Source organism: Saimiri boliviensis, chromosome 8, assembly GCF_048565385.1.
Source record: "Saimiri boliviensis isolate mSaiBol1 chromosome 8, mSaiBol1.pri, whole genome shotgun sequence".
Lineage (NCBI taxonomy): Eukaryota > Metazoa > Chordata > Mammalia > Primates > Cebidae > Saimiri > Saimiri boliviensis.
Window position 1 is genome coordinate 93,310,748 of NC_133456.1, and position 26,594 is coordinate 93,337,341.

Consider the following 26,594-nt stretch of genomic DNA (forward strand, 5'->3'; position numbering starts at 1 on the left):
CGAAGTTTTCTCAGAAACAGAAGCCAATGTCAACTAATCAAGCCATTCACAAAAGTTATATGATCCAGAAAACATGAAGATGGTAGAAAAAATATGAACTTCACTTCCTCTGGAAAGGAAGAGGAAAACTGTCAGGATAAACCTGGAAATCAGACTTCTTATTAATAATGTCTTAAACTGAAAAAGAGACATCTCTCTTCATATCTACTACTGCTAAAAATACTACACTTCTCAGATTAGGGTCACTTGCAACTTCTGCAGAATGTACTCTCTGTTAAGAAAGCAGAGTTCCTTCCAGACACTTTATTTGTACCATTTATTGATCTCTAAACTGTTCTGTTTTGTTGTAGCATTTTTCCACCTGTAAATAAATAAAAAACGAAAAGCTTTAGCTGAAATTCATTCTCCACACTGATATCAGAGCTCCCATTTCAAAATAGAGATCTAAACACACCATTCTCCTTTAAAAAAATCCTTCAACGGATCCCTCTCAGCTACCTGGGAAAGCCAAATATTGCCAATTCTTACAGAGTCCCCCCAATCCCCCAATATCCTCCCTTGCTCAATGATTTATGTTTTATATTGCATTTACCACCCAGGATTATTTTCTTTTCCTTGAAAAATCCATGCTATTTTTTCCCTTCTATGAAAATATATTTTCTCCTTTGCCTGTAATGCTTCCTCATCCCTACCCACTTTATTTGAAAAAAAAAAAAAAAATCCTTTCAACCTTTTACAGATATCTCTGTCAAAGTTAAGAGTGAAAATTCTAGATTCAGAAAGCCTGGTATAATGGGTTGCCCAGTTAACTGTATGAGCCTGAACAAGTTACTTAACTTCTCTGTGGCCAACTTTCTATAAAATGAAGATAATGGTAGTGCTTATCTTGCAGGTGATATGCGAATTAAATGACTTAAATCATGTAAAGCTCTTAAAAACGCCTGGCACACTAAGCACTCAATGAATGATGGCTATAATAAAGATGAAGGTGATTCTTCCCCAACCTTTTGCTATAAAATTTTCTAACATAGGCAAAGTTGAAAAACTGATACAGTTAGGGACTGTATATCTCCTTTCTAGATTCTACAATTAATATCCTACTATGTCTGCTTTGTCACATAACTATCCATCTATGCATCTCTCAATCCTATCCATCCGTCTATCCAGTAATAACTATTTTAAAAAGAAACATCCTCAACGTTCTCTTTCCTCTCCACCTAAATTGATCCTACCTTTCACAACAGCTTAACTATATATTGAGTTCAAATGATACTCAGGCACAGTGCATGGTAATTATCTGTTCATGCACCTATTTCTTCTGCTAGACTATGACCTCCTGGTGGCAGATATCATGTCTCAATCAGTTTTGTACACCTAGCATCTAGTTTAATGATATATCTCAATAAATGTTTTGATAATGAATGAATTGTTTTTGTATGTGTGTTACAGTTCACAAAGACATACAACAATATAGTTTTCATCAGGTTCTGTGTAATTTGGCAATTTAATAATGAGTATCAGTGATAACGGAAAGAAACATAGTAAAAACACTTTATTAAGATTTACAAAAGAACTTTCATGTCAGAGTCAGGACACCAAAGTTCTAGCCCTGATTTGATAATTTATTAGTGGTGTCCTCAGATAAGTCAGTTAACTTATATGGGAAGCACTTTCTTCCTCTGTAATTGGAAAGTAAATTTCCAACAACATGGTGAACTAAGCCTTCTCTCTTTATAGTCAGAAAAATGCTGGTTAAACAAAGGGAAGGAAAAATACCAAAATTATCTGTGAACACATGTATACAGCTGAGTTTGAAAAACAAAAGAGCTAAGCCACAGTAGCAAGATTAAGCAGGTGGTGGATGGAAGGCTGGCTTCAATGTAAGGCTGCACAACTGTAGGAGATGCCATTCCTATACTATCTAATATAAGTGCACTTCCTGGAACTGTGTAAGAAAGCACCTCTGTGGCTGGGTGCAGTGGCTCACGCCTGTAATCCCAGCACTTAGGGAGGCCGAGGAGGGTGGATCATGAGGTCAATAGATCGAGACTATCCTGGTCAACACGGTGAAACCCCGTCTCTACCAAAAATACAAAAAATTAGCTGGGCATGGTGGCGTGTGCCTGTAATCCCAGCCACTCAGGAGGCTGAGGCAGGAGAATTGCCTGAACCCAGGGGGCGGAAGTTGTGGTGAGCCGAGATCATGCCATTGCACTCCAGCCTGGGTAACAAGAGTGAAACTCTGTCTTAAAAAAAAAAAAAAGAAAGAAAGCAAGCAAGCAAGCACCTCCGGGATTTGGCAAGTGAATTTTTTTTACTTCTTTGCTTTCTTTATTATACTTTAAGTTCTGGGATACATGTGCAGAGCGTGCAGGTTTGTTACATAGGTATACACATGCCATCATGGTTTGCTATATCCATCTCCAGGTCATCTGTATTAGATATTTCTCCTAATGCTGTATTTCCCCTAACCTCCACCCCCTGCTATCCCTCCCCTAGCCTCCCACCCTCCAACAGGCCCCTGTGTGTGATATTCCCCTCCCTGTGTCCATGTGTTTATTGCAAGTGAATTTTAATATACTGCAGAGACAGATGAGGCATGAAGTAAAAACTTGAAAATCCTAGTTTAAAATGGGAAACTAGAGGAATGCACCACTAGACAGATGGACAGTAAAACTCCACCCTTAGCACATGCAAGAGTTAAAGAAGTGTATTATTTCTAAAATTTAGAGAAAGGAGGCCTTGCAGGCTAAATAATGCTCCCCACTAAATGTTCAAGCCCTAATGCCCAGAATCTGTCAATATATTACACCTTGAGTATCCCTTATCCAAAATGCTTGGGGTCAGAGGTGTTTCAAATTTCAAAAATTTTTGAATTTTAGAATATTTGCACATACATAATGGGATAGCTTGGAGATTGGATCCATGTCAAAACAGGAAATTAATTTATGTTTTATATGCACTTTATACACAACGGCTGAAGGTAATTCCATACAATATTTTAAATAATTTTCTGCATGAAACAAAGTTTGTGTACACTGAACCATCAGAAAGCAAAGGTGTCAGGATCTCACCCAGCCATGTAGACAATGTATGGTTGCTTACATGGGGGAATCTAGGTGTTATGTTGAGGCTCAAAAAGTTTCAGATTTTGGAGGATTTGAGATTTACAGATTAGGAATACTCCGCCTGTACCTTACACAGTGAAAGGGACTTTAAAGATTGATTTAATTGAAAGATCTTAACATAGGATGTCATCCTAGATTATAGGGGTGGACCCAATATAATCACAGAGTTCCTTATAAGAGGTATATGAGAGGATCAAAGACACGGGTACAGAAGGAAATATGACAACCAAAGCGGGGATGGAAAGTGATATTTGAAGATGCTACACTGCTGGTTTTTTATATGAAGAGGCCATAGGCTGTGGAATACAGGTGGCCTCTAGAAGGTGATAAAGGTAAAAAAAAAAAAAAAAAAAAAAAAAAAAAAAAAAACAATTCTACCCTAGAACCTCCAAAAGGAACTCAACTCTATAGGCTCACTTCAGACTTCTGGCCTGCAGAGCAGTAAGATAACAAATTTGTGCTGTTTTTTAAGCCATGAAATTTGTGATATTAATAATTTGTTACAACAGCAGTAGGAAATGGATACAGAGCGTATGATATGTTAACAAATGTAACTTCAATCTGAACAGATATAAAACACAAATTTACACTTTCTAGTGGTTGTCTAGTAATCCCCAATTGAAATGTTAATACAAATACTAGACAAACTCCTACAAATCCATTTGAAACCTAGCAAATATGAATTGATTTTCTATATAAAGATATGTATACCCTCCAGAGCATATGGATCTCCCATAATTAACAAAAAAATCTGCTAAAAATACATAATGCCTTAACAACCATCATCAGGAGCAAACAGAAGTTGCAAGTATTAACTGGCATGAAAAACCTAAAAATAATGGAACAACCTGAAAGATATAAAGTAGATATTTAAATTCATTATAAAAATCAAAGAACAGAGAGTACAATTTCAACATTCTATACATTGTGTGTGGGGGGAAAAGGGGGACTTAAAAAAGTGGAACATGAGGAACTTTCTGCAGGGATGAAAATGTTTTTTATCTTGACAGGTATGATGCTAACACAGGTAAATATTCATTTGCAAAGACTCATTAGGCTGCACACTTAATGACTATTTCACTGTGCGGAATTTATATGTTAATAGAAAAAATGAAGACAAAAATCTCAAAGGACAATTAAATATCAAATTAGGTTCTGTTTAAGAATGAATTATATCACAACGTGTTTTCAGAAAAAAAGAAACATACTGAACGTTGAAAAGGTTTAATAAAAACAAAACCTAAATTAATCAGTCACATTAGTGTACCAGTGGATGCCCAAGATGGACAGAAAAATCTTAAAAGTAACCAGAACAAAAAAAGCAAATATTTACAAAGGAAAAACAATTAGAGTGGATGAAGAATTCTGATTAGAAAGAAGGGGCAAGAACACAATGGAAAAATATTATTTTCAAACTGTTCAGATAAAATAAGTGTCAAAATATAATTTTATACTTTTATCTGGCTAAACTTTAAAGAATGATCTTAGAAGCTAAGTTTACATTTTCAGAAATCTAGATAATCATTGACTAAAAAAGCAACAGAAAGAATACTTGTAAGTATTCTTAAGGGTGAATAGAAGGCAAATCTAAAATACTAGACTGCAATTAATTGCCCTCCAAAAGAAGGTGATTCTAGTTAGCATTTTAAACTCCTGGTATTATTCAGAGGAAGATAAAAATAGTAATTAATATAAAACTTTTAAAGTCTAATAGGTATAAACCTTACAAATTTAATGGTTGAGTTCAGCAATACTGCAAGATACTGCAGGATGTTGCCATAAGATGAACACAAAAGAATCTATTGTATTTGTATATATTAACAAGGGATATTAAAAGGCAAAATGAACAACATAATACCATTTAAAATCATTCCCCCAAAAATGAGATCCTTTACTACAAATTTCACAAAATTTACACAGGATCTATGCATTGAAAATTACAAAATGACAAGGAAAGAAATAAAAGAACTAAGTAAATGGAGAGATATACCAGGTTCATGAACTGGAAGGTTCAATGTAAAAAGATGTCAGTTTTACCCAAACAAATTTATGTGCTTAATAAAATTCTATCAAAATCCCTGTAAGTTTTTAGCAGGTATTTTAAAACTTACTTTAAAATTTATATAGAAAGACAAGGACCCTAGAATAACTGAAGCAACTAGATAAAAAAGGAGAATATGAGAGAAATCACTTTATCCAGAAATAAGGCTTAAACACATAGCTACCTTAATCATGACAGTGTGATATTGGTAGAGAGACAGACATATAGATCAATGAACAAAAGTAGGCCACCCAGAAACAGACCTAATACAAATATACCCAACATTAAAAAATAACAGTTTTATTGATATGTATTTCATAAACCATGTATTTCACCTCTTTACAGTATACAATTCAGTAAATTCAATAATTATAGATTCTGTTTAGTATGTTAATAGAGTTGTACAACCATCATTATTATTTAATCATAAATATTTCCATATCCCACAAAAGAAACTCCACATCCATTAGTAGTCAAACTGACTTTTGAGAAGGTACAAAAACAATATAAAAGTGGAAGGATAGGCTTTTCAACAAATGGTGTTTAAGAAATTAGATGTCCAGAGACAAATGATTATCAACCCAAATCTCACATTATAAGCATGAATTCAAAATAGATGATGGACTTAAGTACAAAATGTAAAACTCTATTTCAGAGGACACAAGAGAAAATCTTCAAGATCTAGGGTTAAGCAACGAGTTCTCAGGCTTGACACCAAAAGAACCATCTGGCCAGGTGTGGTGGCTCACACCTGTAATCCCAGCATTTTGGGAGGCCCAGGTGGGATGATCACTTGAGGTTAGGAGTTTGAGACCAGCCTGGCCAGCATGGTGAAACCCCAACTCTACTAAAAATACAAAAACTAGCTGGGTGTGGTGGTGCACGCCTGTAGTCCCAGCTACTTGGGAGGCTGAGACAGGATATTCACTTGAACCTAGGAGGTTGAGATTGCAGTGAGCCAAGATCATGCATACTTGCCTAGGCAACAGAGCAAGACTCTATCTCAAAAAGAAAAAATAAATAAAGCACGATCAATATGAGGAAAAATGTATCAATTAACAAATTAAAAATTTGGGGTCTGAGAAATACCCAGTTTAAAAGACAAAGTATAGCTTTGGAGAAAATATTTGAAAACAACATATTCAACAAAGAACTAGTATCTATAATATATAAAGAAATCTGAGGCTCAGTAATTAAATAACACAATTAGAACTCAGCAAAAGACACAAATAGGTATTACACTTCAGAGAATAGACAAGAATACAAATAATTTAGTTATTAGGAAAATGCAAATTAAAACCACATGAAATATGATACACACCTATCAGAATGGCTAACACAGGCCAGGTACAGTGGGTCACGTATGTAATATCAGGCTTTTGGGAGGCCAAGGCAGATGAATCACTTGAGCCCAGGAGTTTGAGATCAGCCTGAGAAACATGGCAAAAACCTGTCTCTACAAAAAAAATATGAAAATTAGCCAGGCATGTGGGCATGCACCTGCAGTTCCAGCTACTCTGGAGGTTGAGTTGGGAGGGTCGCTTGAACCCAGGAGGCTAAGGTTGCAGTGAGCCATGATCATGCCACTGCATGCATTCCAGCCTGGGTGACAAAGCGAGACCCTGTCTCACAGAGAGAGAGAGAGAGAGAGAGAGAGAGAGAGAGAGAGAGAGAGAGAGAGAGAGGGAGGGAGGGAGGGAGAGAGAGAGAGAAAGAGAGAGAGAGAAAGAAAGAAAAAAGAATGGCTAAAACAAACAAAAATTAGCAAAAACACTGCATGCTAGGGAAGACGTGGAGACACTGGACCACTTATATATTGCTGTTAGGAATGTAAAATAATAGACACACTCTGGAATAACATTTCAGCAATTTCTAAAATAACTGAACTGTAATTACCACACAACCTAGCAGTATTTCAGTTATTAATGAATGTATTACCATAAATGCAATCAGTATTTACTAAGCACCTATAAAAGTCCATGAATATTCATATATAGTTGCAAAAATATATAAAAATAGAAATTAAATAGTAATATTCAATGAATTGAGCATATATTAGTGTCTCATGATATAAACAACATTATATTATCATTGACTTACTACTATATTTTCATAAGGCATTTGAAATTAATTCTTTTGTTTCTAATTAAGTATAGTTGATTATGGGCAGGTAGAAAGGGAGATAGAGTCAGAGAAGAAGTGAGCAAGTGAATAACTGAGAGGATACACTCATGTCGTATTTATGGTCTATGTGGTGCCAATCATACTGAAGAGCTAGACAAACATAACAGTTAGGAAGTTTATATCCTACGGAGGGAGAAAGATAACAGATAAGTAATCAATAAGTAAATACAATAATTATAGATTTTCTTAAGTGCTCTATATTAAAAAGTCATAACATAGAGAATAACAAATTTTAGCTCTTTAGTATTCAGCAGGGAAGGGAAGAACAGGAAAATGACATCAAATAAGTCCATATCCCTAATCAGCAATATTAATGAAAAATACATGAAATTTCATTTGCCATAATGCTGATATAACTTCACCTGGATCTTATGAGACTACCTCCCACCCCTATATCCTCAAATACCTTCTAAGATCTCTTAATATTTCTATAGGTTGCCACTCATGAGGAAAGGACATGAAATAGTGTATTATACAAGTCAATGTGAGAACTACTACCAGTAGGTGTGAAAATGTACCAAATTCTGGAATTTCTAAAAACTAGATAATGAGCTAAGTCACTTGAGGGTGAAAATACTAAAGGGATGCAAACTACAGGTGTCAGTTTTAGATATTCTGGGGCCAGTTCATAGTAATCTTAGGTGCCAAGGACTTTATATGTGATTCAGTAGGGGAAGACGTCCATTAAAGGTTGTAGTGAGAAGAAAATGATGACATCATTTAAAATTTCAAACAGTATCAGAGGAACACAGTGAAATACATATGAAAGAAGAAGGATGTGATAGTTAATTTAACATGTCAACTTAAGTGGGTTAAGGAATACCCACATAGCTAGTAAAACATTTTGGGGTGTCTCTGTGAAACTGTTTCCAAAGTACAATCTGCCCTCATCAATGTGGGAAGGCAATCACCTGGATCCTTCCTAGCCCAGATAGAACAATAATGTCAGAAAAGGGCAAATTTGCTCTCTTATAGAGCTAGGACACCAATTTTCTTCTGCCTTTAGATATCAGAGCTCCAGATGCTCAAGCCTTACTCCAGGACTTCTATGAGCAGCGCCCAGTTCTTAGGCCTTCAGCCTCCATAATTGTGAGAGCTGATTCCCATGATAAATCCCCTCTTCTATATTGGGTCTGTTCCTCTGGAGAGTCTTAACACAAGGGAACACTTATAACCCATATCACATGTTTCCATTTGGAAGGACAATGGTAGAACACCACTCCTGGACCTTTCTTAGTGAGTTTGGAAAAGGGAACTGAACATAGGCATCTCAGTCCTTTCTTCCATTTTTTTCTTCTGAAACCCCTACCTTCAAAAAGAATGCCTTCTGTTCTGCTCTTCAACCATGCATCACAGAGCCTGACTCCAGAAGACTCAAGCTGTCCAAATACGAAAATAACTGGGTAGGTAAATCCATTTAATTTGGGGGTGAATCATTAGCACTCTACCTGTCAACAAGTCTATGCTGTATTTTTCTCTTCATCAGTAATAAATGTTATATTTTTATTTATATCAGTCTGTTACATATGTCTCCCCATTGCCTCTGAACTTTGTGGAGAAAGAGAGGCATTGTTCTTGAGCCACCTAAAATCCTAAAACAATGTTTTTCTGACATATCTAAAAATGTCTAATACCCCAGTAAAAATGACATGAGCTAACAACAACCAAGCGGAATTAAATCAATATCAACTATAAGCACATCGTACGTCATCAAGAATAAATGGCTTTCTTACTGGTAGAATTTTTAAAGTGCCAATACATTTTGGAATGACATGACAAATCAGAATTTGATTCCAAAGGAAATATTTGACTAACTTTCTTTTGTTTTATAACTACTATACGGAAAGTGTAGACTGCTGACAACTGGTATCTCCCAGGTAGAAAATGGTTTATATCTTCTTAAGTCTAACTTTTCTGAGTCAGTCTGTGTACAAATCTATATCTGGATGGTTAGGGACCAAAGACAAGAGGCCAATCTGCATTTCAGTCAGGTAGTGTGGACTGCCATCTGCACCTTCTCTGTGCTATGTTCTACTAACTGAAACCTGGATCCAATCTGGAGCCTTCCTATTAAGTTACTTTTGAGGATAAGGTTTTCTCCGTTTTTGACCAGCGGTCCCCAACCTTTTAGGTACCAGGGACTAGGTTCGTAAAAGACAATTTTCCCCTGGACCAGGCAAGGGGTGTATGGCTTCAGGATGAAACCATTCCACCTCAGGTCATCAGGCATTAGTTAGATTCTCATAAGGAATGTGCAACCTAGATCCCTCACATGCACTTTACAACAGGGTTCACACTCCCATGAGAATATAATGCTGCCACTGACCTGACAGAAGGCAGAGCTCAGGAGGTAAAGTTGGCTCTCCTGCTGCTCATCTCCTGTCATGCAGCCAGGTTCCTAATAAGTCACAGACAGGTACCTGTGCACGGCCCGAGGACTGGGGACCCCTGTTTGAGATCAAACCAGAACTATATTAAACGTGCAGTGTGTATACCACCAAAATAAGCCAATGGTTTCAGGAATTTATTCATCCAACAAGGATTCATTGAATAAGTCATATGTATAAATGGCTGGGGATTTAATAGTGGTATAGATGTGATATTGGCTTTCAAGGAACTTGAAGAAGCTCAAAGCGCACTGGTAAGTATTTTAAGAGACTATTTATTAAAGTATTATGGGAAATTAGAAAAGGAAAATATTATTTCTTACTTGGCAATTTGAAAAATATTTTGAGGAGGAAGAGGTGTTTGTAATAAGAATTTGAAGGCCTGTCATTTTAGATATTCAGAGATTGCTATTAAATACTGATTATGATGTTGAAGGGGGCATTTCAAACAATCTTCTATTTGAGCTACTCTGCAAAAGATGAAGCCTTTCTCCAGATAAATATCATCTTCCTATTTTGAGCACTGCCTCTGATATCCTGACCTCTATTTAATGGACTTTCTTGGTAGGAAAAAAATTGTATATACAAATATAGTTATTCATAAAACCTTAAGAAATTCATCAACTTTGGGGTGAGAAACACTGTTTTAGAACAAGGATTATTATTAATGGAAAATATATTATACATATATATGTAGTATTTATATATATGTACATATATAGTGTATATATATATATGTGTGTGTGTGTATATATATATATGTGTGTGTGTGTGTGTGTGTATATATATATATATATATATATATATATATATACACACACAGTATTTTTTATTCTCCTCACTTTGGAATTCAGCCACAACTGGTCAGCATTAATTTTAACACAGAGACCTTAAGACTGATCACACAGACTATTACAACCAGACTCTGGTATAACATCACATGACAGACAGCAGACTCTGAAAGTAATCAAAGTATTTTACCCTGAAATATATTTCTTTGATGTATTTTGAAATGACCCTGAAATGCTGTTTCATGTTGGGGAAAGCTATATTCTTAGTGAATATCCTTCTCCTTCCAGGACTTTCCCTGATCCAGGAGAGATTTAACTAAGAGTCTGGTACCTCTTAGGGTCCGGTAAGAGACATTTACCATCTATTCTGTCCACAGCCTGCTGCCTGGAAGCTTCATCTACATAACTAGAACCTTGGCTACCACAAAGTCCATTATCGTAACTACAAACATTTTTTTCTGCTGACCTCATCTCTTCAGTCAGACCTTAACCCTGTCAACCAATTGCCCATCAGGAAATCTTTAAATCTACCTATTACCTAGAAGCCCCCTGCCACATGCTTCGGGTTCTTCCACCTTTCTGGACAAAACCAATGTATACCTTACATGTATCGAATGAAGTCTGCCTGTAACTTCTGTCTCCCTAAAATGTATAAAATCAGTCTGTAACAATGTATTCTCCAGACCTCTCAAGACTGTGCCTTGGAACTTGATCACTCATATTTGACTAAAAATAATTTTTTTCCAGTATGTTACAAAGTTTGACTGTTTTTCAAAAACAATTGGTTCAATGACATGTAAGAGGAAAATAATAATAACTGAAGTAAAAGAGAGGTCATCTGACTCACAGGAAAGAAGAATCCTAATGAACAACCTAGGACTGGTATAACAGTTCTATAGTCATCAATTAAATATTTAGGCTTCTTCTACTTGATTCTGCCACTATTCTAGAATAGCGTTTTTATCTTCAAGGTCATCACTTGGTCCAGATGGCCACTAAAGATCCAGCCATCAAGTCTGCATTCCAGGCAGCAAAAGGAAGGGACAGGAGGATGGCAACACAATTCCCAGCTGAATCATTTCTCTTTAAAGAGACTTCTCTGAAGTCTCCAGGTAATAATTCTGGTTACCGAAAAAAATTTAGCCACATGGCCATATTGGTTGTGAATGTGATAGCAATTAAGTATTTTATCTGGGCACATGGTTGTCCAAAATAAAATTAGTGTTCTGTTTTTAAAGTACAAAGAAAGAAAGGATATTGGTTGGCAACTAGCAGTTCCTTCTAAAATCAACAGTCAACACTAAGTACTCAAACCAACAATAAAACTATTGTGGCAGAAAGCCCTGGAAGAATATTCTAAAAATAAGAGTTCTAGTTAATGAGAAGACACCAACTAGATCTGTGTGTTGTTTGGGTCTCCAGTCCCGTAAAATGAGGCAGGCCAGAAATGAGAATGCTTCCAAGACATCCTTCAGCTTTGAGGTTTTAGGAAAGTTTTCCTGAAGAAGCTAAAACATTATCTCACTACCTTATGTCCTGAGGAATGGCATTTTCAGTATGTAAACTCTTCCAATGCCCACAATAATCTAGTTTAGATTCTGGAATGATATAGAGTAGTCCCACTGATTGAATTATTTTAGAATGGGTATTCATTTGTTTCAAAAGAAAATAAAAAGAAACAAAATGCATCAAGAAAGAAGTTATTTTGAGAGTTGAGTATGAACAGCAACTTTATTACCTTGGTACTCAGAGAAAGTATGACACACTTTATATTATCTTCTTGGTACTTGGGTTGAAGGATGGAAATGCACAATTAAAATGATACATTTATGCCTACAGTTTAAGAACTTTAAGATACTAACAGTAAAATGTGCAGCTGTTTATAAGAACTACCATTTATGCAAGTAAAATATTCAATCAATAAAAACAGTCCTTAATGTCCCCAGGATAATCAATTTTTTTATGGTCATAGAATTAAATCTGTGTAACTATATAACCATCAAGTCTTTGTACGATCTTCCTATACAAACCTGATAGATTAAAATGACTTTAGACAATACTGTTTGAACTATAAACTATCACACTTTGCATTTGTTAATTAGGGTACCAGCATTCGGTTCTTCCTAAACGTTATTAAGAAAAACAGCTAATCCAAGTTTATCTGTTTCGTTCCTCTCCTTCATTTATTGTAGTCTCTTAAATGGAAGAAGCCAAAGTGTCATAAAAAGAGATTAAATAAAAAACTAAGTAGAAAATTTGATAATGAGCCAAACAACTAAGAATTTTCTTCCCTATTATTTCAACAAAGAGTAAAAAGTATCTATTAGATTACATGGTCACCTATGTTATCTGTAACATACAGAAAAGGAAGATGAGAAGAAATGGCTGCTTCCAGCTCTGGGATCTCCAAAACAATATACCTAAAAATTGCTCTGCTCTCTTATTCTGTCAATTTGGAGGACTGAAAGAGAGCCCCAGTTGTCAATTGGGTGTGACATCTCAGTTCCATTGTCTTTAGATTATGCCCCCAGATCCATAATAAGCCTGCAGGACTGAGCCCCCAAATCTGACCCACTATCCTAACTTCCAATCCCCCTGAAATTTGGGACACGTTTGGAAGCAAGGGTTCACAAATGCCATAGAACAAGTGCTATAATAAAAAAGTACAAAATATCTGCAACGTATATGTGCCACCTTTGACATCAAAATCAAACAATACTTACTAAGCAGCTATTGTATAAAAGCCACTGTGCTAGAAACCCAGGAAGCAGCATTTCCTGCCTTCAGGGAGATTTCAACTGAGTTATTATTGAATAAATGCAGAAGGGCGCATATTTTCTTGAAAATAAATCAAAATCAAAACAATGTGATATAGCCTAAATTGTCTCATTTTCTGATTCACAGATAAGTAAAAAGATATCAAAGACTTAAGACAATCATTGCTTGAAAAGTTTACAGTACAGATTTGTGAAACAAAGTAAGAACTTTTAAAATGACTCACAAATAATCACAGAGAGGAAAGCGATACAAAGCACCAGACTATAATAAAACCATGTAATAAAACCATGGCAAGGCAGTCTGCTCCTTGATAGAAGATTCAGGAAAGAGTAGATTTTCTAGTTTTACCAAAATATTTAAATTATGAGACTAAATATGTCTTTAGAGGCATTTCCACCATACTCAATATCAAAAGCCATAAATATGAAAACTATAATTAAAGAGATTTGAACTACACATGAAAATACATGTTAGATATGATAGTTCAAACTAAATAATATGAAGTTTAAAAATAATTTTTTAGCCTATGAGGATCTATAAAAGTTTTTCACAGTAATATCTCTTTTATTAGACATCTTTTTATTATGCAACAGTATGTTTTCTCCTAGTTTATTGTGAAAGTGATTACACATTTGGAAAAATATTTTTTAAGTATAATAATCATCAATATACCCAACATTTAGATTCAGTAGCAGTTGATATTTTACCATACACATGCATCTATATACACACATGTATTTTTTCTCTTCATATCAATTGTTGACTCATATGATTAGAGAGTAAGGCATCTATCTGGTAAGGAGACAGTGATCATATAAAAATTTTCAATCTAATTGGCCAGGCATGGTGGCTCACGCCTGTAATCTCAGCACTTTGGGATACCAAGGCGGGTGTTTCATGAGGTCAGGCATTTGAGACCAACTTGGCCAACATAGTGAAACCCCCATCTCTATTAAAATTTTTTTTTTCAATCTGTTACTCTTTATTACTCTTGTGTAATTCAATTCTTCAGTTTTTACAACTGTCTTTATTTCTATTGATAATCATAAATTCATGCATTTTTTGGAGTGAATTTGTTCACAATAAGCTGTTTCTTACAGACATTTCTGAATAACTACTATGTGCTGGGTAATATGGGGGGAAAAGAGGTATATTAGACACAATATACACTTTTTTTTTGAGATGGAGTCTTGCTTTGTTGCCAGGCTGGAGCACAGTGGCACGGTCTTGACTCACTGCAACCTCCGCCTTCTGGGTTCAAGCAATCTTCCGCCTCAGCCTCCCAAGGATCTGGGACTACTGGTACGTGCCAAATGCCAAGCTAATTTTTGTATTTTTAGTAGAAACGAGGTTTCACCATGTTGCCCAGGATGATCTCAATCTCTTAACCTCGCAATCCACCTGCCTCGGCCTCCCAAAGTGCTGGGATTACAGGCATGAGCCACTGCACCCAGCCTACAATATACACTTCTAAATATCTTGTTCTATTGATTTTCCTGATTGATTTAGGCTCTGAAGAAGTGTATTTCTTGCTTTCATGTAAGAGATTCTACCCTTCTGGGAGAACTGATTTTTCTCCCTATCTTTTCTTTAATTGGAAATTTGTGTATACTAAAGAAGGTGATATCTTAGTCTCTAGATCTAGGTAATTCTGTCAACTTGGAGGCCTGAACAAGAGCCACTTGGTCTCTAAACATAGTACTTTGGAAACTAAGAAATAATTTCTGTGTTTAATTTCAGCTGAGGTTTCTCATTTCAACCGCCAAGGAAGAGAGGCATAGCATGCAGGAATGAGAAAATAAAGGGTGGGTGGGAGTTGAAAACTGATTGCCTTTAATTCATGACCACATTTCACTGTGAGGTTTTTCCTACAAAATATACTTAATAATACTGACAAAGTAGACAAAATAACTTACAATGCAACATATATTCCGGAGTTCAAGCTATTTTCCATGTTTGCAGAATGTTGCCTAGTGCATAAATATAAAACTGTAAAAGAATTCTGTATTGGCATAAAGGAAGATAAAACAGGCATTTCCACCATACCTGAAGACATGCGGTTTTCAAAGACTTTACTCTTTGTAAAATTATAACCCCAAAATATGGCTTATGAGGAAAAACAAATTTTTGGTAGGTCACTAAAACCCCTCACCACTCCAAAACAAGCACATTAACAAAGACAATTATTAATACTCCCTAAGATTTTATCTTGGATAACCTAGGTAGGCAGCTGAGCATAGCTGGAGACTGCCTACGTGGTACTTTAAAGTACACAAAACCATGAAAGTGGGTGTGACGGTTTCCTGCAGAAAGCAGTAGGCTTTGAGTCAGTAGGGCTTCTGCTAATGTGGGCCCAGGAGGAAGCACAACCTACTCTAGCAGAAAGCCCTGCTCAGATGACAGCGTACCTTTGAGGGGAAAAGCTCCTCGTGCAGATGCTCAGGGTTTGTTTGTTTTCTTTTTTCCTTTCTGTAAGTAGAGTTGAAAATATTCTTGTCTATGTGGCTATTACCTGAGAGGTTTTTTTTTTTTTTTTTTTTTCCTTTCCTGGTGGAGATTTCTGCTATTTCAGAAACCTCTATGTAGGAAAATATCATATGAGCTGATATGACTTCCACATTGCCCTATTTACAATTTGCTTATTAGTGGTTGTAGACAAATATAAAACGGCAGAATAGACTGTATGTTTTATATAACACATACACACATCCTTTTTACAGTAAAAGTCAAATTGGCAAGATAGGCTGGGCTCTCCCCAGTATTCTTTAGAGAAAATGAATCAAACAGACCAAGTTGGAAGGGAGGAAAGTAGAAAGAAAGGGAGGGAAGAAGGAAAAGACTAAATTCCGTCATCTTTTTAAACAGCTAAATACGTGGCTTATTCTAAGCACAAACATCATATTCCATAGAAACATTTTTTAAACATCCAAAAAAGGCATTTCTTTAGGTGACAGATACTGATATGACTAGCATTATTTTGGAGTGGGGAGTTTGTAAAATTACTATATAATTCTCCCAAATTGAACAGAGGAAGTTACTCTTCAAATTCTCTTAATTCCTCACAACACTGTATTTTGAAAACTAAGAAATAACTTCTGTGTTCCTCTTCATTTCAGCTGAAGCTTTCCATTTAATCTGGTAAAAAAGACAAGTATAGCATAAGGAAATGAGAGAAAAGAATGTGAGTGTGGGAGTGTGGGCTTCCTTCCTCTAGCCCACCCTTTTCTACAGTTTCATTCAAATAAGAAAATGGTCGAACAAAGCTAATGCACTGCTTCATTTGTTACCCAAATATTCGTGAGGCCTGGGAAGGAAGCCTTAATTACTCTGATGACTGCTATTACACATAATGTGATAATTCTAGGATACTGAAAAAGCTATGTCTTTGGTTGAGAAGGCAAAAATAATTTTCAACAAGTTTCTTAACCTCTCAGGATTGGCATAAGTTCCTGTGCAAATGAGCTATTTCAAGATTTCACCAAAAAGTAAACAGAGTCAATACATGTTAATGTGGAAAATATTTCAACATAAAAACTCAAAGAAAAAAATTATTTGCAAAAACAAAGGCTTGATGCCAGAAAAAAAAAATATCTGATGGAAATCAGCATGTTTCCATAGAGCGACGCAAAGATGAATGATTTGTATTCTACTGTATTATTTATTATTCCTTTTTATCTATGATTCTAGACTATCATTAAAAATGGAGACTACATTCAATATAAATAACATTAGATTAGCTGCTTTTCTCATTTGTAAGCACTCATTTCAATTAAAGGGAATGTTAATGTACTAATGCATAGAGAAGTCTGTGCATTTCTGTCGAATGTTACTACACAAGCTCTGAAAGTTCAGATGTGTGCACAGTAAGTCCTATTTTCATGTTGTTGATTGGTTCTTGGAAACGGTGAATTTAAGTGAAATGACATATAAAAACAATTTTATCTTAGGCTAATTTATATAAATAAGATTTAATATTAAACACTGAGATAAATGTAAGCTACTCTTACATTTAAAGAAGATTAATCAAAACAAGTACGATGATTTATCCAGTTCTTCCAGTTCAGGGACGCAGGTGACTGGAGCCTATCCTAGAAGCTCAGGACACCAGCAGGAACCAAAGCTGGACAGGATAACATCTCACCACAGGGCACACACACACCCACCCTCACTCACACTGGAACAATGCAGACATACCAATTTACCAAACATATACATATTTCTGATATGGGAGGAAACTAGAGTACCCAAAGAAAACCCAAGACATGAGGAGAATGTGGGAACACCACACTTTTTTCCTCAAACTTACAAGGAAATGACATTAAGCAAAAAGATGTTATTTCAGGACCTGCTGTACATTTTTCTAGCAAACATGAACTTAGATTGCTAATTGTCAAACCTCAGCATCTAAGCATCTTAGATAATTACCAGTAGCTATATTTGAAGAGTAAGTGATCATAAAATGTGCATTCTGGCTAATGCCCAAAGAAGTAAATCTGTATTAGGGATAATTATAGATAGTTTAATTGCTTTGAGAGTGTTACCTGGCAAGGTACACACAAGAAGGGAATCCGAGTAACTAGAAGTGTCTTAATCTGTGTTGTTCAGCCGCAGGTTTGCTAAGTTGGCTCTCTATTTTTGGTCATAAAATTCACACAGTCATAATTTAACTCTCTAAATTTATTTTCATGAACAAATATAACTTATTGGTACATGTTATTTGTTATTGCAAAAGTTAATTGGCTACTAAATGCTAATATTGTTTCCTTCCAACCCTATGTGCCAGATTCCATAGGAGACTGAAAAACTAAAGGAAAGCATAAACAACAGTTTATCAAGTATTTCAAAAATTACAAAGGTGTAAGAAGAAAGAGCTCAATATCAACGCAATATCTAGCCAAAGGCTTTTAAACTTTCTTGAAGTCACAATCTCTCATACGAAACAGAACAAAACAAAAAAGAGTCAGATACACATTTTATTTTAGTTTGAAAGAAATAATTTGTGGTAAAGAGTATTTGAAATGCTGGTAGTATCCTAAGGAATGTAATGGACTGGGGCTCTTTGAAGGCAACGAGTATGTATTTATCTCTAAATCCCCTGGCAATACATAATTGTTCTGGGGTGGATGGAAGGATGAATGATTGGCTGGTAAGTAGGTTGCATAGTAGAAAAGAAGGGAAGGGAAATTTGGTTGCTGGACAAAATATAGCTTTCCCTCTTGTTACTTTCTTAAATTAAGTTTAAACAATAACCCTCCCAACTACAAAGTGGCAGTACTTGTAAAAGCAAACATATTGGAGTAAAGATAAACATAATTATGAGTAAGCAGAGATAAGATTCAGAATCAGAAATATGTTTATAAAAAAGAAAAATTATTTTTACATTAGCAATTACCAACAAGTTGGCTACCACTGGCAAAATATACTGTGTAAAACCCCAATAATTATATTTAGCAGTATTCTTAAAAACTGCCCTCTGTGGATCCCTAGTGATGCCTCAAAAGCTGCTGGATGAGAAAAAATGTGGGGAGAAGGTAGTAGGAATTTGGTAGGCCATTTCAACTAGGCTACAAATTTCTACCTGATAATTACAAAAGAAAGGATCTCTCAACTTATTTTTTTAAAAAAGAAAACAAATACATAGGATAACATAAATAAGTTATTTAATATAATATTGAGATTCATTAAAAACAGTTTGGAGAAAACCAGGACTCTCTCAATTCAATACTCTAAATGGTCCATTTTTGCCCACTTTGGTAAAATGGCCAATCTTTCCAATATTCTCCAGTTATCAAACATGAAGACTAATCCATTCCTTTACAGTGGCACACAAATAAATATGCTATTCATAAAACATATAAAATTTATCAAAACAGTAATAAAAATAGTCAGCCAAATTGGTATACTGACAAAACAAATATTTGTCAGAGAATTTCATTTTTAAGTTGTGTTTTTGGTGTTTTATAATTTAAAAATATATGTATCCAGATTTGATTTGGGGGGTAAAACTGTAGAATAAATATATTTATTTAATATATATTTATATATTATATACACACATATATAACTGTAGAATATTTTATATTTATATTTATTTATTCCTTTTTTTTTTTTTTTCTTTTGAGACAGAGTCTTACTCTCTTGCCCAGGCTGGAGGTGCAGTGGTACAATCTCAGCTCACTGCAACCTCTGCCTCATGGGTTCAAGTGATTCTCCTGCCTCAGCCTCCTGAGTAGCTGGGATTAGGGGCACACACCACCATGCCTGGCTAACTTTTGTATTTTCAGTAGAGACAGGGTTTCACCACGCTGGTCAGGCTGATCTTGAACTCCTGATCTCGTGATCCACCCATCTTGGCCTCCCAAAGTGCTGGGATTACAGGCATGAGTCACTGCACCCAGCCCGTATTATATTTTTCTATAAGAATCAAGTTAAATTCTCTGCTCTGTACATTAGTGAACACCTGTTTTTTACTAACATATTAAAATCATTCAAAAATCCAAACATTTCACTATTTTGATCACAACGTTTTAGTCAGATGTTTTCTACCTTCCAGAAGTTCCTCTTGATTCAACTAAATATAAGACTATTATAGGCCCAGGGTACAGAGAAAAATACAGTTCAGGAGCATAACATGCCAGCAGGACAGCAGCAGTTCTTTTCTGTGGATGTCCTAGTAGTGGCTGACACAGCCTTCTGGGTGACAGTTCAGATACAAGGAGACAAGAGTCATATTTGTCCTGTGCTTGAGTCACCCTGGCTTATAAGCCTCATCCCCCATAGAAGCCAATATTACCTTAGCAGTTCCATAGAAATTGCTTCCAGGGTCCCTACATGGAATACACACTTATAAGAGTGACTGCATGCCAGGAAGCCCAACGTATCACAGCACAATCTAGTATTCACAGGCCATTTACAGCTCCTTTTTATTCCAATGCAATTTACAAACCATGAGTTATTTTTACATTAAGGAATATTGTCTAGCAACAGAATTGGACTTCCTGTCTTAGGTTAGCAGGTTTTCAGTGTTTTAAGATTGTCTTATTGTTCTAATAAGCATGTAGTGATATCTCATAGTTATTTTCATTTCTCTGATGACATACGGTGTGCAGCATCTCTTCATATAACTATTTGCTGTCTGTATATCATCTTTTCATATTATTTGCTATATATCTTCCTAAATAAAATATCTGTTAAAGTACTTAGCAGATTTTAAAAATCTGTTGTTTGTTTTCTGATTGTTGAGTTTTAAGAGAGTTCTTTGTAGATTTTGTTAAAAGTCCTTTATCAGGCATGTCTTTGCCAGTGTTTTCTCCCAGTTTCTGGCTGTTGTTTTCATTTTCTTGAAAGAATCTTTTTGCAAAGAAAACATTTTAATTTTAATAATGTTCAGGCTATCATCAGTTCTTTCCTTCATAGATCTTGCCTTTGGTGTCATATCCAAAATGTCATAACAAAAATCAGTGTCATCTAGATGGTATTAGTCCGTTCTCATGCTGCTCTGAAGAAATACCCAAGACTGGGTATTTTATAAAGAAGATAATTTAATCGACTCACAGTTCCACATGGTTGGGGAGGCCTTGGGAAACTTACAATCATGGCAGAAGGCATGTCTTCACAGGGTGCCAGGAAAGAAAATGCATGCCAGCAGAGGAAATGCCAGATACTTATAAAACCATCAGATCTCATGAGAATTCACTCACTGTCAGGAGAACAGCATTGGAGAACCCCCCCGCACCATGATTCAATCACCTCTCATGGAGGTCCCTTTTACAATATATGGGGATTACGGGATTACAATGTGAGAAGAGATTTGGGTAGAAACACAGTCAAACCATATCATTCTGGCCCTGGCCTGTCCCAAATGTCATTTCAAAACACAATCATGCCTTTCCAACAGTCCCCCAGTCTTAGCTCATTCCAGCATTAACCCAAAATTCCAACTCCAAAGTGTCATCTGACAGAAGGCAAGTGCCTTCTTCCTATGAGTTAGTAAAATCAAAAGCAAATTAGTTACTTCCTAGATAAAATGGGAGTACAGGCAATGGGGAAATACACCAATTCCAAATGGAAGAAATTTGCCAAAACAAGGGGGCTGCAGCCCCATGCAAGTCTAAAACCTAATAGGGCAACCATTAAATCTTAAAGGTCCAAAATCATCTCCTTTAACTCCATGTCTCACATCCAGGTCTTGGCTGATGCAACAGGTGGGCTCCCACAGCCTTGAACAGCTCCACCCTTACGGCTTTGCAGAGTATAGCTCCCCTCCTGCCTCCTTGCAACAGCTGGTATTGAGTGTCTGTGGCTTTTCCAGGTACATGGTACAAGCAGTCCATGGGTCTACCATTCTGGGGTATGGAGAATGGTAGTCTTCTTTGCACAGCTCCACTAGGCAGTGTCCCAGTGGGGACTCAGTGGGGGTTCCAACCCACATTTCTCTTCCACATTGCCCAGCAGAGGTTCTACATGAGGCCTTTGTCCCTGCAGCAAACTTTTGCCTGAACATCCAGGTGTTTCCATACATCTTCTGAAATCTAAGTAGAGGTTCTCAAACCTCAGTTTTTGACTTCTGTGCATCCACAGGACCAACACCACTTGGAAGCTGCCAAGGCTTGAGGCTTGCACCCTTTGAAGCCATGCCTGTGCTGTACCTTGGCCCCTTTTAGCCATGGCTGGAGTGGCTGGGGTGCAGGGCACCATGTCCCTAGGTTGCATAAAGCAGGGGGTCCCTGGGCCCAGTTGAACAAATGACTTTTCCCTTCTTGGCCTCCAGGCCTGTCATTAGAGGTGAAGGTCTGTGATATGCCCTGGAGACAGTTTCCCCATTGTTGTGGTGATACATTCAGCTCCTCGTTACTTATGAAAATTTCTGCAGCCAGCTTGAATTTCTCTACAGAAAATGGGGTTTTCTTTTCTATCACATCATCAGGCTGCAAATTTTCCAAAATTTCATTATCTGCTTCCTCTTGAATACTTTGTCACTTAGAAATTTCTTCCATCATGTATCCTAAATCAGCTTTCTTGAGTTCTAGGACTGGGGCAAAATGCTGCCATTATCTTTGCTAAATCATACCAAGAGTCACCTTTGCTCCCATTCTCAAGAAGTTCCTCATCTTCATCTGAGACCATCTCGGCCTGGACCTCATTGTCCATATCACTATCAGCCTTTTGGTCAAAATCATTCAACAAGCCTCTAGGAAGTTCCAAACTTTCTCATATCTTCCTGTCTTTTGAGACCTCCTAACTGTTTCAACCTCTGTTACCCAGTTTCAAAATTGCTTCCACGATTTGGGCTATTTTTATAGCAGCACCCTACTCTCTGCAATACCAATTTACTGTATTATGTTCTCACACTGTTATGAAGAATATCAGAGACTGAGTATTTTATAAAGAAAAGAGGTTTAATTGACTCACAGTTCCACTGGTTGGGGAAGTCTCAGGAAACTTACAATCATGGCAGAAGGCATCTCTTTATAAGGTGCCAGGACAGAGAATGAGTGCCAGCAGGGGAAATGAGAGATGCTTATAAAACCATCATATCTTGTGAAAACTCACTATCATGAGGGAAACCATTCCCATGATTCAATTACCTCCCACTGGGTCCCTCCTACAATACATGGGGATTATGGAATTACAATTAAACATGAGATATGGTTGAGGACACGGCCAAACCATATCATAGATTTTCTCCTTGTTATCCTCAAGAAGTTTTGGGTTTTTGTGTGTGTGTGGCGGGGGGGTGGGGGGGTGGGGGGGGATGTAAGTCTGTGTCTAGATTATTTTTGTTTCTTTCTTACATGTTGATGTTCTGTTGTTCCAGCACCATTGTTGAAAAGACTATCTTAGCCAGGTGCAGTGGTTCATACCTGTAATCCCAGCACTTTGGGAGGCCAAGGCAGGTGGATCACTTGAAGTTGGGAGTTTGAGACCAGCCTGGCCAACATGGTAAAAACCCATCTCTACTAAAAATATAAAAATGGCCAGATGTGGTGGTATGCACCTCTAATCCTAGCCACTCGAGAAGCTGAGACAGGAGAATTGCTTGAACCTGGGAGGCGGAGGTTGCAGTAAGTCAAGATAGTACCACTACGCTCCAGCCTGAGTGACAGAGGGAAACTCCATCTCAAAAAAAAAAAAAAAAAAAAAAAAAAAAGGGGAAAAGAAAAGAAAAAGAAGAAAAAAGACTATCTTTTACTCCTTTATAAAAGATTAGCTGACCATATTGATGTGGATATACTTCTGGGCTCTCTGTTCCGATCCATTTGTCTATTCTTTCAACAATACCACACTGTCTTGATTTCTGTAGCTTTACTATTTCTTGAAGTAGAGTCAGGTCAGTCAATTGACTACTTTGTTTTTCTCCCTCCCTGTTGAATTGGCTATTTTGGATCATATAAACTTTAGACTCAGTAAGTACATATCCACAAAATACCATGCTGGGATTTTCATTTGGACGACATCGAATCTATAGATCAAGTTGGGAAGAACTGATATCTTCACAATATGAAATTTTCCTACGTATAAACATGAAATATATTATCATTTAGTTATTTTATCAAAGTTTTCTAGTTTTCTTCAAATAGACCTCATACATATTTTGTTAAATTTACATCAAAGTATATAATTTTTGGGGTGCTAACATAAATGGTATTATGTTTTTAATTTCAAGTTCCATTTGGTCATTGATGATATACAGGAAAGTTAGTCATTTACTTCTTTTTGTTAACCTTGTATCCTGCAACTCTGTTAAAATTACTTATTAGATCCAGGAGTTTTTATGTTGATTTTTTGGAATTTTCTACATAGACAGTCATTCATCTCCAAGAAAGGACAGTTTGATTTCTTCTTTTCCAATCTGTATACTTTTACTTTTTCTTGTCTTGTTGCATTAGCTAAAACATCTAGTATGTTGTTGAAAAGCAGTCGTAGGAGAAGATATTCTTGCTTTGTTTCTGATCTTAGCAGGAAAACTTTGAGATTCTCACCACTAAGTATGATGTTAACTGTAGGGTTTTTGTAGATTTTTTTTAATCAAAGTTGAGGAAGCTCTTATCTATTCTTAGTCTGAAGAAAGTTCTTATCATGAATGAGTGTTGAATCTGTCGAATGCTTTTCTACATCTGTTGAGATAATTGTCTAATTTTTCTACTTTAGCCTACGGATGTGAGGAATTATATTAACTGATATTTGAATGTTGAACCAGTCTTGGGTACGTGAGGTAAATCCCACTTGGTGGTGGTGTATAATTATTCTTACACATCATTAGATTTAATTTGCTAAGATTTTGTAGGGGATTTTGCTTCTGTGGTTGTGAGAAATTTTGGTTTGTAGTTTTATTTTCTTGTATTGTGTTTGTCTAATTTTGGTAGTATGAGAGACCTGCTCACCTGTCCAAACCCGAAAAATGAACTCAAAGGCACGAAGAAAAGTGAAAGCAAGACTTTTAATGGTGATCTTGCAGCATCTGGTGTCTGGTAGACAGGCATACCCAGGGCAGCTACTGCAGGTAATTTATCTCCTAGCGTGTTAATCCCTCCCTCAGTTCCTCATTGGTTGAGTACTATGGGGTTCTTTCCGGGCATCACCTAAGTTTCGTTATCCCTCGTGTAAGATTATACGCTTGTTTTCTTCCCCACTTAAGTTTCTATTTCCCAATAATGAAACTTTCTTGCCACATGTGGACTGACCCCTCCTCTACATTCTTTTCGCTTATTGTGACCTGCAAGGGGCATGAGCTGTGTGGTTTATTACATTCGCAGGCTGGCTTCCAGGGCTTAGATTTATCATGCCTTTAAAATGGACCAGTTCAAATGTTTTCTCATAGTAGGGACCAAATGTAAATGTTAAAAATGTTCATTTGTTTAGTTAAATGAGAAACAGTTTAAATAGTAACTTCTTTCCTGGTCAAAAAGGTAAAATGCTAAATAAATGGTAACAATGGATAAAATTATTTGAATATTATGTTTGTCTCTCAAAAATAAACCCATATAGTTTTTTGATATTTAAATAGAGAAACAAAACAAATATTATTGAAATGGTTGATGCTTTCTAGTCATAGACTTTGCCAAAGTAACAAAGATGGAAAAGATGAACAAAGATGAAAGTCCGGCTGGGAAAAGAAAAAAGCTTAAAGGAGAGAATACGCAGTTAAGATAAGTTTTTACCATTGGTGTGGAAAGGGAAAAATAAAACCTTTTGCCAAAGCTGTGATCAAGATATTATATGGTAAAAATAAAAGTATAAATATAATTAGGAACTAAATTTGTTCATTGTAGCACTATTCATAACAGCAAATACATAGAATCAACCTAAATGCCCATCAGTGATAGACTAGATAAAGAAAATTTGGTATATATACACCATGGAATACTATTCAACCATAAACAATAATGAGATCATGTCCTTTGCAGGGACTTGGATGGAACTGAAGACCATTATCCTTAGCAAACTAACACAGGAATAGAAAACCAAATGCTGCATGTTCTTACTTGTAAGTGGAAGCTAACTGAGAACACATGGACTCATGGTGGGGACGAACACACACTGGTACCTGTTAGAGGGTGAGGTGTGGGAGGAGAGAGAGAGGATCAGGAAGAGTAACTAATGGATGCTGGGCTTAATATATGGATAATGGGATGATCTATGCAGCAAACCACTGTAGCTCATGTTTACCTAGGTAACAAACCTACACATCCTGCACATGTACCCCTGAAATTAAAATAAAAGTTGTGTATTAAAAAAAGATACCTCTATATCATTAAACTCACATTTTCATTTATCATTTTTAAAAGTAATTTAACAGCACTTCTATGGTATTCCTGAATACCACAAAAGAACTGGAAGGTGGAATTCTAGCCCTCAATCCTCGGATCTATATCACATCTCAAAGATCTGCATTATGCGACCCTCTGAAATAAGAAAACATCAATAATGTACCTTTCCGACTTTGTACAATGCATTTTCCTTCTTCTTTAAAGTGAAAGGATTTTAAGTCAATGCATCATCCATTTTATTTTTTATAAATACACTGTGACTGCCCTTTCCCCCTCTTTAGATTATTGAATATAAAATAGGAAATATCTGAAAGTATATTTAAGGTATTTTCTATAAAACATCTGACTGTTGATAATTCTCCTCTGTATCAATGCCCAAGCAACTATTTCAAAGTAATTTAAAAATAGATTATATGTTTCAGAAAAATCTCCTGTTTGTTTTCTGGCCTACTAATAGCCTTTTATTAAGCAGCTGCTCCTGCTGAGTTTACTGCCTTCTTGCTTGAATGGCCATA

At 36.2% G+C, this 26,594-nt stretch overlaps 1 protein-coding gene across 9 annotated transcripts in view; it reads right to left on the bottom strand.

The window, feature by feature from the left end:
* CNTN4 (contactin 4) overlaps positions 1-26,594 on the bottom strand; it is a 979,069-nt gene that overhangs the window by 573,363 nt on the left and 379,112 nt on the right. For 2 of the 9 annotated variants that reach the window (XM_074404880.1, XM_074404883.1), the window contains one exon: positions 2-109. The exons of the other annotated variants lie outside the window; for them this stretch is intronic. The gene's annotated coding sequence lies outside the window, so the exon portion shown is untranslated. The remainder of the gene's footprint in view (position 1; positions 110-26,594) is intronic. 9 annotated transcript variants of the gene reach the window in all.